Source organism: Agelaius phoeniceus, chromosome 1, assembly GCF_051311805.1.
Source record: "Agelaius phoeniceus isolate bAgePho1 chromosome 1, bAgePho1.hap1, whole genome shotgun sequence".
Lineage (NCBI taxonomy): Eukaryota > Metazoa > Chordata > Aves > Passeriformes > Icteridae > Agelaius > Agelaius phoeniceus.
In genome coordinates, this window is record NC_135265.1 from 115,288,986 (window position 1) to 115,301,356 (window position 12,371).

Here is a 12,371-nt window from a genome sequence, read left to right on the forward strand (position 1 = left end):
TCTTTCTGTCTCATGCAAGCTGGCAGTTTCTTTGAGCAGTGGGAATCCCATGGGACTCCTTCACAGAGATTTTCACTGTTTCTCTTTTTAAAGAAGTAGCCCACACTGGTTCCTGTTTATCTTCATTTGTAGTCTCCACTATGCAGATAAGGGGGAAGCCACGAGATCAAAAGTAAATGGGCTGCTTAGTCCTTGAAGAATTTATCTGCTGTGCCTGAGGGATCTGTCATTTCAATGACATTTCTAAGTGCCAAAATTAAATATTTTTATCACAGAGTCAATTAGGTTGGAAAAAACCTCTGAGATCATCAGGTCCAATCTTCTCATCCTAAGCAGCTTGTGTTCTGGGCCTGTTCTTTCAGGAAACAGCAGCGTGCAAGGTTTCCTTATGTGCTTACAATTACTGAGCAGCCTTAACTTTGCTCTGCACGCCATAAAAGCAACTTAATACTGCTGTTGGTAGTCAAAATCAGACTCTTGCCAAAACTGCTATTCATAACTCTCCTCTCAAGAAAGAACATATTACAGACTGCAGTCACCATGCAATTCTCAGATATATACATAAAACTTGGAGTTTTTTAATTTGCAATTACAATATTTATTATCATTATACAATTATAATTGTATTATTGCAATTATTGTAATTTTGTCCTTTTTTTCATACACTTTGCCTCATACTTCGTACAGATGTGTCTTAATATCTCTGTTGTTTTATGGTTTTTAAAGATTTTGGTCATTACATTACATTGGATGCTAAGAACTATATTTCAAAATCTGGATTTTAAATATTAAGCAGGGAAATAGCTGCACACAGTGGAAGTGCTGTCCTATGCAGAGATTGGATACAAGATCAGGGTACAATTTGAAGGGTGGGCTCAACCTCATGGGAACCAAGTTGGCTGTGACTCTTCCAGCACATTTCTTGGTCAATAGATTTCTTCTAGCCACTCTCTGCAGATCAGCAAAGAGCTAAAGCAACTTCTTCCTGTTCAAAGACAGCCAGGCATGGGAGAGCATGATGAAAAATTGTGGAGTGGAAGGTGTGCACATGAATAAAAAGAGTGGCCTCACTTTGGGGCTGGAGCTGCTGATGGCTGACCAGGCAGGGAAAAAGGCTTGACTGGGGTGGGTTGAAGAGAAACTTATTTGAGAAGAACGCCTTAAGGAAACAGAGATTAGCAGAACAAAGACATTTAATCTTCAATTTCCCACTCAAATCAGGGCTCGCTTCAAAGTTGCATCAGGTTGCTGAGGGTCCTGTCTAGGATTTCTGAGCATCTCCATGGATGGAGATCCTACAAGCTCTCTGGGCACTTGTTGGTTTAACTACCCTCGTGAAGAAAACTCTCTTCCTTAGATCTATCTGGAATTTTTACAGCTGTAACTTTGGCCATTGCATCTTATCATTTCATTCTGCACATCCAAAAATCTGGCACCTTCTTCCCTATAACACATCTTCAAGTAGCTAAAGATTAAAATTAGACCTTCATCCAGCCATTTCTTCTCCATGATGAACACAGTTACCAGCTTTTCCTCAGGCATCATTGTGATGCCGTTCTCTAAGCATCTTTGTGGCTCTCTGCTGAACCAGCTCCAGTCTGCAAATTGATCACTGATGAGGAAGGGGTGAAAGATAGTGGGGTAGGAGAAAAAGTAGGAGAATAAAGAGAACAAGGAGGGAAACCTTCAAAAAGCAAAGTCCAGAGAATTAGGATTCTGCATGCAAAAGAAAATAGAAGGTAGGAAGGCGAAAAAATAGCATGAGAAAAGTGGCCACATAGTTCCAGCTGTGCTCTGTAGTAGCTCTTTTACTAGATTACTAGAGCATCTCAAGATTTTTTTTCAAAAAGCTTTCATCTGAGAGAGCTGTTGTTCCACTTATTCATTATAAAGGTTAGTGTTGATGTGATTTTCTCTCAAAAATGGCTTACTAGATGTCTAATTAATTTTGCAGTAGTGTGCATGAATTATGGAGAGTGTGAAGTAGGAGGTTATTCACATAAGATATCTGCCCAGAAAAGTGAATGATACTGGTTTTTGCACTAGACTTGTTCTCTCACAAACCCTCATGCTTAAGACTAACAACCCTTAGACAGAGATGTAGGAGTGGCAGATAGTGATTCCCAGGTCCGGATTCCTTTATTTTCTTTATCACAGAAGGCATGTCCATGAACTTGCTGTGCAGCCACAATTCCCATCTGTTTTGAAGAATCCTCATCTTCTGGAAGCCGCTTGCAAAAGAGTCTCATGACAGTTTTTCCTCAAAATGGGCTGTAGCTGTCACTAATAGAAATGTCTCCTACTGCTTTGGGACTACTGTGAACCTTTCCTCTGATCATGAGCTTGACAGATGAACTGGCTGCTGCCTAATGACCCTGTTTCTGTAGCTGGCAGACATTGATTTGACACATCAGGGCAGGCAGGTTCTTTGGAGGCTGGATAATGTCATCCTTGACAATGCACTACATTCATGCAGAGATGATGGCAAAGCAGAGCAACATTTGAGTAATGTCACCAAGCCCCCATGATTTAAACTGTGCGCACATTGGCCTTTTTAGAGGAAATATTTAGTGTTTTACTCAGACAATTATATATTTTACATTTTCAGCAATGACTGCAAATTATTAATTACCTACCCCTGCCATGGATATTGTTTCCATTTAAAAAAATCTTCTTGACTAATCTATTTGATTAGTCATCTAAGTAGATGTCAGTAGTTTTCCAAAACTGTGACCTGTATTGAAATAATATTGTTATCAATAGGGGATGGAATTTCACCAAGGGCAAGTCCTGCCTGACCACCTTGTGACCTTCTAAGTTGGAGTGACTACATCAGTGGACAAGGGAAGGACCACAGATGTCATTTACCTGGACTGCTGTAAAGTCCATGGCATGATCCCCCAACATCCTTGTCTCTAATTTGGAGAGAGATGGATTTGACTAGCTGGATAAGAAATCAAAGGGACAGTTGCATCCAGAGGGTAGTGGTCAATGGCTCAGAGTGTCAATGGACATCAGTCTGAGGTCTGTACTGGGACAGTGTTATTTAATATCTTTATTAATGACATAGACAAAGGAATTGAGTGCACCCTCAGCAAATCTGCAGATGACACCAATCTGAGAGGTGCAGTTGCCACACCTGAAGGACTGGATGTCATCCAGAGGGACCTGGACAATCTCAAGAAGTATGGGAATCTCAATTTAATGAGGTTTAATAAGATCAAGTGCTGGTGCTGCACCTGGCTCAGGGCAGCCCCCTCTCTCAGCACAGGCTGGGGATGAACAGATCCAGAGCAGCCCTGTGAGAAGGACTTGGGGGTGTTAGTGGATGAGACACAGCAATGACCCAGCAATGGCACTCACAGCCCAGAAAGCCAAACATGTCCTGGGCTGCATCCAAAGCAGCCTGGGCAGCAGAGACAGGGAGGGGTTCTGCCCCTCTACTCCACTCTGGTGAGAGCACAGCTGCAGTGCTGCATCCAGCTCTGGGGTCCCCAGCACAGGAAGGACATGGAGCAAGTTGGAACAAGTCCAGAGGAGGGGCCACCAAGATGATTAGAGGGATGGAGCACCTCTCCTATGAGGAAAGGCTGAGAGAATTGAATTTATTTAGTCTGGAAAAGAAAAGGCTTGGGGGTGGTGGAATTGTGAAAAGAGCATGCAAGAAAGATGGAGAGGAGATGAAGGATCTTTTTGCAAGAGCAAAAAGTGACAAGGACAAGGGGAATGACCAAACTGAAAGAGACCATGTTTATCTTAGATATTAGGAAGAAGTTATTTCTGTGGGGGTGGCGAGGCACTGGAACAGGTTGCACGTAGAAGTTGTGGGAACCCCATCCCTGGAATTCCTGTCCCAGGCTGAATGGAGCTCTAAGCAACCTGTTCTAATGAAAAGCATCCCTGCCCATGCCAGGGGGTTGAAACTAGATGATCTTTAAGGTCTTTTACAATCCCAACCATTCTGTGATTCTATGATTCTTTGAATCAAACTGAACTCTTTTGGTGAAAATATCCAAGGTGCTGGGAGTTCCTTAGTAGCTCCACATCTTCTGGATGGTTCTGATACCCTCCATTCTCCTTTAGTAGCCTTCCTGGGAGGTAAAGAACGTGGAAAACATATATTGTCCTTTTTATTTTTCAAGTCCAAAATAATGTAGTTTTTCCTATTTACTTTCACCAGCTTTATTTAGCACAAATGTAAAACTGGAAAAACTCTTTCTATGATAATTTACATAGAAATTTAAATTAGATTAGAATCTACTGTGTATAATATTTTAGTTAAGAACATTAAAGATTGGGTTCATTCAGTTTATCTCTGGGCCTGCACAGTCCATGAGACCACTCACAGCTGCACCTGAAGAAACTCTGTTATAGACAAGCAAATATCAAATTAGCCATAATTATCATTAAGCAATTTGCATGGCTAATGCCATGTATGCTTCTCTGTTGGTTTGGGGACTACACAGTGCAGGTCTGTGTTTCTTTTTGTGAGTGAGCTTGACTTACCTCTGAGTACCAGGAAGCTAAAATTTAACCCTTTATGGGCAAGAGGGCTGCCTCAGCAGCAGCAGTGTGTACACATGCATGGAACCCAATTTCAGGTTGCACAGATGACCTTGTGTTAGTAGTATGAATGGTTCAACTCGTTAATGGAAGTTGTTTAATAAAATTGAATGTTACACACGGACCACAGAAAAAACATTGCCAATATGCTTGTCAATTTACTTCACACGGATGAAAATTAATTTAAATAATAAGACATCTCTTAACAGGCATGCCATCTACAGCAATAGCCTAATCACTCCAGAGCTCAGTCTGAAGTTGCTTTTAACATTTGAGATGTGTTTATAGTACCACCCGTGCCTCCAAGGCTGTTGTCCAACACAACAGTAAAGCTCACTTTAAATACTACTGGACCAATCTTGCAGCAGCTGTCTAATACAGAACACTGCCCTGATACATACAGTGTAATGTTTTGATGGCTTAAATTTAGATCAATGAACTTTAGGCTGGCTTTAAATTAAGATGGTTATAAGTATAAATTCAGTGCTTCTTTTACAGCTTGCACCATTCCAAGAGTCTGCCCAAATACCCTGTCTCTGCCCTGTTCAAGGACAATCATCCTTTGATGTCAGCTGCAAGCTTGCAGTCTTACTTGTGTTGGTCATCTCTAAGGAACACTCATCAGTCAGATATCTTTGTCATGGATCTTACCCTGGATTTCTGCCTTGCCTCATATCTTCTCACCAAATCTTTTCCTTCACCTTTTCCTTTGCCTTGGCATTCTCACAGCCTGCTAATACAGCACCATCACTGACCCACAGCCAAGCCATAAATTTTTGCAAGCCTCAAATACCACTTAAATACAGGTGGTGTTCCTCAGAAACCACCCCGAAGGCTGCTCTGCACGGAAGCTGCCAACAGCTGAGCTGATCCAGTCAGAGCAGAAGCTGCTGGTCTAGACTTTCAAGTAACCTTTGTAAAATTTCATTAGTTGTTTAGATAAGGAAAGAACAAGGATTACTTGTATTCACCTGCTAAACCAATTCAGATGACTGTGGCCAAAAACAGAACAGCAAGAACATGGTAGCCAGTAAGCTCAACAGTCCTGTGGCAGCCAATGGGTGGACACAATAAAGAGGTGGTTGTGATACTAAACAGAGTATCCTAGGACATCCAAAGAGTGGATCCAGGAGACAGAGCTCACATGGACTAGCACAGACTCAGAATAGGTTGATAGCGACCACAGAGAGTATCAGCAATTCCTTCTTCCTCAGAATTTCCTGCTACCTCAGACTTAGCCTTCCTGACTGCTTCATATCTTATCCTAAACACTTCCACACCAGATAACATACCCAAGGCTCAGCAGCTGCTAAGGAACAACTCCTACCAGAACAGGCACTGCCAGCAGGAGACACTGTATGAGCTTTTTGCTACAACCTGATCCAGGAGAAGAACTCTGGTAGTGCCCATCCTCCAGACTCCATGTGTGTGGAAATAGAGCCTGTGTCCAGTTTTGTTCAAGATATGATTTTTATTTTTTGCCTTTGCTTTTCAATTATTTTCTACTTTTTTTACCAGCTGAGACTGTTCTTTGGGGCTGGATGACATCAGAGATGTCCAGGGTTGAAATTCCAAATATTCCAAAGTCTGGGGCAAAGAGCTGCAGAGCTGGAATGGATGAGATGGCACAGCTGGGATTCCAAAGGCACTAGGGCCTGTCTCCAAGAGCAGGATACAAAAAGCTTCATGGGGAAACAAGAACTGGGAACAGGAAAGTCAGAGAAAAGATGATTTACTGCTCATGTCCGACATATGCGTGATTTCAAGTTACAGCAAACAGCTGTCAGCCACTCAACAGAAAGCAATTAGTCAGGTTGTCCCTGACAACGTGACCCTCACAAATTTCACAGGAAATGATCAAGCTGCAGCTGGTGGAGGGACTGGCTGTAGTTCCACTTGTTACACTCCTACCCTGCCACCATCTGCTCTTTTGGCTCTCTGAGTTTTTGTGAAGGACACAGCCTGCAGACAGGAGCGTGGTTTGGAAGGGCAGTTCAGAAGCCCTCCAGCAGCCTTTCAGACATGCTGCACATCAATTTGGGAACCCCACCCTGAGGTGGTAAAGCCAAAGGTCCTAGCAACAGCTAAGTTGCTCCTAAGTGCAAGAACAGGTAAGCAGGCTCATTCAAGATGAGGGTTATTCAGCAACTCCAGGACTCCAAATGGGCTCCGGAGCAGGTTTGTGCATGGCATGGCTGCACAGCATCAGACAGGCAGGAGATATGAAAGATGTGAGTGCTGTATGCCCTGCTAGACCAGCCAGCCCCAGCTGACAGCAGAAAAGGATCTGTGAAATGAACCATGCTAGTGCCTCTCAGGAGTCCTGATGGGGGAAAATTGTGCCGGGTCAGGAGACAGGGAGTGAAAAGATCACCCCTATGAGGTTGCCCTTACAGGCAGCATAGCCTTCCAACACATTCTCTATGTCCACAGAGAGTGCAAGCTGAGAACTTTAGAGATTGCAGGTGTCACCTCCTAACTTGCATAGGTGGCTGTCACCTTCCCAAACCCAAGTTGATGGGTAATGCATCAGAAAAAATTTAGGTTTCTAGGTTTCATATAACCAAGGCAACCTTCTTGATGCTCAGAGTTGCTCCAGTGATAACTACTCTGTGTCACAGATAAGAGCTGCTTCTCACAAACCCTGTTCAAGAAGGGAAGGGGTTTGATAACTTCCATCGTTACCAATTTTTTACTCAGTGGTACCAGCTGCGACTTCATTAACTCAGCTTCCAGAGGTTACCTGATGCTCTGTGCTGTCCCAGAGGAAAATGAAATTAAAATGAAAGCTGCATGTGGTCCATGGATGCTTCATACAGCTGTGACCAGTAATAGGATTATCTGCCCACTGCTACTGCAGCTGTTCAAGGGCAACCTGAGCACTGCTCTGCCCTTGCATGGCAGCAATGCTAACAATGGTCCAGTACCTTTCCACAGAGAAACTTTCTGTACCAAGTATCTGATCCTGGAAAAACAAAGCTACTCTTCAACAACAGCCCACTGTGGAAAATGCCTCCAGTAACACCAATTTGCTTCTGAACTAGCAATCTCTGTGGTGCAGGACCTGCAAGACACAGGCTGAATGCCTCTCCAGGCTGGTAATAGGAGGTGCAATGCCCCAAATACAAGGCAGAAAACAAACAAGCAAACAAAAATATCACCACTGTGTGATCTTGCTAATTTGAAATGATCACACACACCTGCTCCTGGATTAGCTCAAATCTGTTCTTTCAGGTAATTCAATATTAGTGTTCATAGAACTGTGTACTAAATTAAGCATAAATTAAACACATTCTTTATTAGTGTGGGCAGTCTCTTCAGATCAATAAGAATAACTGCAAATGGCCACAAATCTTTAAAAGAGGAAGATTCCTGGAATCACTTGTTGTCAGCTCAACCTTCTCACTGCCTACCTGAATGAACTGTGAAGAACCCATCAGTCCAGCTGCTTTTCTTGTCTCTGTAAGATGATATTCATGAGCACCACAACAACCCTTTATTTGAGCAGTCATTTCTACAGAAAGGCAATTGGGATATTCTGTAGAGTGCATATAGGCCATTTTCAGTCTCCATCAGGATACTCAGGATGCTGTCCCACCAACACAACCTAGTTCAATGCAGATGGTTCTCAAATTGCCTTCCAGTGTTGGACCTGCTTTGATTCACGGAATAACAATTTTTCCACTCACAGCCATGGAACAAGTGGAAACAAAATGCGAAAGATTTCTATGTATAAAAACACATAATGGCAAGTGAATAAAATATTTAAAATCAGCAAAGATGCAGAAGAAGCAGCTTTTACTAACTTTTAGAATTAGAGGATCTCAAGCTGAGTATTTTTTCTATCTGCTGTATTATTATGAGTTGTTCACAGAAACTGGAAGTAACAAGATGAAATAAAAAATGCTGAATTGAGGATTTATGGCCAGAAAGTATCAGTGTAATAAAATGCAAGTGGCTGTGCTTTATGCAGACCACTGCCTACAGGAAAGATGCTAGCTTTTGTAGCTTTAGCCTATTTATTTTGTGAATTGTTAGTCTGAACAACAGGTCAAATACATGTTGAGTCAATATACAAAGTTTACAAGGATCTGTGCATTATTCCCCAAAGCGGTTTTAATATTTTCCAAAATTTTAGTCACAAAATTAGTGAAGATTGTAAATTATTGTCTAATACACTTCAAATAATCATAATGGAACTACCTTTAAAAACTAAGATTTTGTTTGTTTGTTTGAATTTTTCTTTAGTGTCACAAAACTTAATTTTCTCAGGCTCCAAACTGGAAATGAGAGCAGGAACTTATAAATATCCACATATAAGGTGCATTAACTTGTCTCATACTTGAAAGTAAAATTTATTTTCTAATTTATTTTTTGAACAAACAAAAGCAACCCATCTTTAACACATGAAGGGCATATTTAGAATAAAATTTATAAATATTCTACTTATAGGTCAACATGACTTTCTTTAAAATAGTAGGTTGCAATAAGAAAGGAAACGATGAAAAAAAATAATACTAAAGAATATACTGCTTTAATTTTCTCTAGCAGCTCGGAGTGAAAATGACTGCATTACTTGTATCTCATTTTTTAAAATCCACTCTTTACTTCTTGCTTAAAAATTGCTACATTATTATAAAGCTGTGTTGACAATATGCAATTTACTTAAAGATAATGTCTTGAGATAAAATTATGAGAAAAGCAGTACAAGTAGTGACTGTGTAAGTGCAGGAATTTCTAAAGAAAAGACATTCTACTGTGATTCCAAAACTCTGGCTCATACAAAACAGCCAGATGTCTAAATGCTTCAGCTTTACATGTGTCTGTGCTCTATCTTTCCTTGTTCTTTTATGAAGAACTTATATCCTTGCAAATCTACTTTTGAACAAAGTGACCTTTTCCCTGCTTTTTCTTTAATTGAATGAGCCCAGGTATTCCTTGGGATCTCCCTCAAATTATTTCCCTGGTTATGCCATTTATGCTTTACTGACTGTTTTTTAGTCTTCTATTAATGCTTTGCTATTGTATTCAAACATACTGCAGAAAGAGCTCAGCAGCAATGAGATTAAGGAATATAAAAAATATAGAGAGAAGTTGGTTGCCTGTTTTCATTGTCCATGACAAAGTTTGATTTACTGCCCAGAGTCACTGTTCCCTGCAGTTTGTGCCTCTTCATGCCCCCAGACTCAATCCAAACAGGGATCAGCAGCAGCTACCTACACAGGTTTGTAGAGGGATTGGTGGGGACCCTACAAGTCTCATTAAGTCAGTAATTAACAGTGCCCAACCAAATATCATTGGATATTCCTCTGAGTCTACTGACAAATTGTTCAACTCATCCCTGGTCCAGGCCACCTACCACTCTCAAAAAATATTCCAGAGCTGATCTGAAAGTTAAAATGGTGTTGTGGTTTAACCCCAGCTGGCAACTAAGTACCAGGCAGCTGCTCACTCACTGCCCTCTTCCCAATGGGATAGGGAGGAGACCTGGAAAAAGGTAAAAACCCAGGGGTTGAGATAAGAACAGTTTAATAATCAAAACAAAGTAAAAAAGAATAGTAGTAGTAGTAGTAGTAGTAGTAGTAGTAGTAGTAGTAGTAGTAGTAGTAGTAGTAGTAGAGTAGTAGTAGTAGTTCACCTCATGGAGATTTCAGATTTCACCTGAACTACTACTACTAATAATAGTAGTAGTGATGAAAAGGAGAGAGAGAGAGGAGTAAAACCCAAGAGAAAACAAGTGTTGTCCAATAGAGTTGCTCATCACCCACTGATCGGTGCCCAGCCCACCCCAAGATATGATCAGCCCCCTCCTGGCCAACTTCTCCAGTATATAATAATATATATAATATATTTAAATACTGGGTATGACAGGTATGGAATATCCCTTTGGCCAGTTGAGGTCAGCTCCCTCCTGGCTTCTTGTGCACCTGCTCACTGTCAGAGCATGGAAAACTGAAAAGGCTTTGACTTAGGGAAAGCATAAACAACTAAACTACAGTGTGTTACCAACATTATTCTCATACTAAATCCAAAACACTGCACTGCACCAGCTAATAAGAAGAAAATGAGCTCTATCCCAGCAGAAACCAGGACACATGGGCCAGTTTGGGGTTGTCCCCACATTCTGGATGCCAAGAGCAGGGACGTGGACTCCTACATTGCCAGCTGGCCTTCACATTGGAGCAGTGCCTTGCAGCCATGCTTAAATCAGCAGCAGAGACATTGCCTGGGAGTCACATCTTCCCAAAGTGGGAAATCAATTGCTGGGCATGAACACTGGCTGGCTAATGTGACTCACAGTCCTTCCTGCAAGGACTTCCCCTTCAGTGACAGGCTTGAAGTTTCATTCCTGCCCCATTTCACACCATCCCCCAACTCTCTTGATCTATGCACAAAGACATTTAAAATGTGATGAACAGCTGATCTACAGATGTAGTGAGGCTGGAATCAGCTTTTTTCCCCTTTTGATGAATATATAATGAGAGAGAGAGAGCTCCTTTCCTGCTTTCTAAAGTAGATTTTGTAGATATTCTTCTTAACAGTGTTGATAAGTATATAAATGTCATATAAACCTATGACATTTCAAATGATACTAACAACCTGTCTTAAAAAAAAATTATAAAGCACAGTGTATTTATTCGACTCTAACCCTTTTTCATATTAGTTCTTTTAGAGCAGACCTGATGAGTTTGTTCTATGCCTCCTCAATTTACTATTGCACAGCAGTCTATTAAGGGTAATTCAGCACCTCTTTTATTTTTCCAGATTATTCACATTATAGATAGGATTGTATTCTACGAGACTGCTGGAATCTATTATGCCTTTATGAAACTAAATTTTATTTTCACCAATGCTTTGTTAGGAGAAGGTGAATATCAAACTCAGCGGAATAATTAATAATTAAATGAAGATATAAAGAGGAAAGGAGGGAGAGCAAGACAGATGTGAGATTTGTGCACCACTTCTCCAAGAAACTTACAAGATCAAGGTGCTTGTCCTATAGAGGAAAATGGAAACATGAGGTACTAACAGTACACTTCCAAAAAGAAATTTTTCATTTTATATAAACTTTTGGAATCCAAATTTCCTACCAAAGAAATCCCCAAACACAAGACAACGTATATGTAGTCCGATCTTTCCTTTTTGTATAAGCTTTTCATTGGGAAAAAGGTTGTTGTCTGGTTTGTTTATTTTATTGTTCTTTTTTTCTTATTGTTATTGTTATTATGACACATGTTTACCTAAGTTGGGGGAGGAGAGAAAACATTTACCAACTTTCTATAAATAGATCTGGAGGAATTCCTTATTGTCTCACTCTACAATACTTTTAGAGGCCTGTCTAATACTGAGTATTTACACAATATTATTTTAATCATCGACGATAGAATTCAAAGAAGACCAGAAACGATCGCCCACTACTTTTCAGAGCTCCACAGATGCCCAGGGACATCTGGGACTGATCAAGAAATGTGACAGATTACGGTCTCACTGCTTCTGTGGGCTGAGAGGATCAGGGCTGTGTGCCGGAGCCAGGGCATGGGGAGGGGACTGCAGCACACACCAACCAGAAGTGCTTGTGCCAGCTGCACACCGCCAAAGCGCCAGCACCAGAGATCTGTAAGTCCCATTGACATTAATCAGGTTCTCCCCATAAACCCAACAGGGTGTGAGCTGCACTGAGCTATTTTCAGCTATTGGGGTGCCCTGTTAGAAGTCCTCACTAGCTCCCGAGTCCACTCCAACCCACAGTTAGGCCGTACTGGCGGACTTTGGGAGAGTGTACAGAGGTGCCTTTGAGTGTCTTGCAT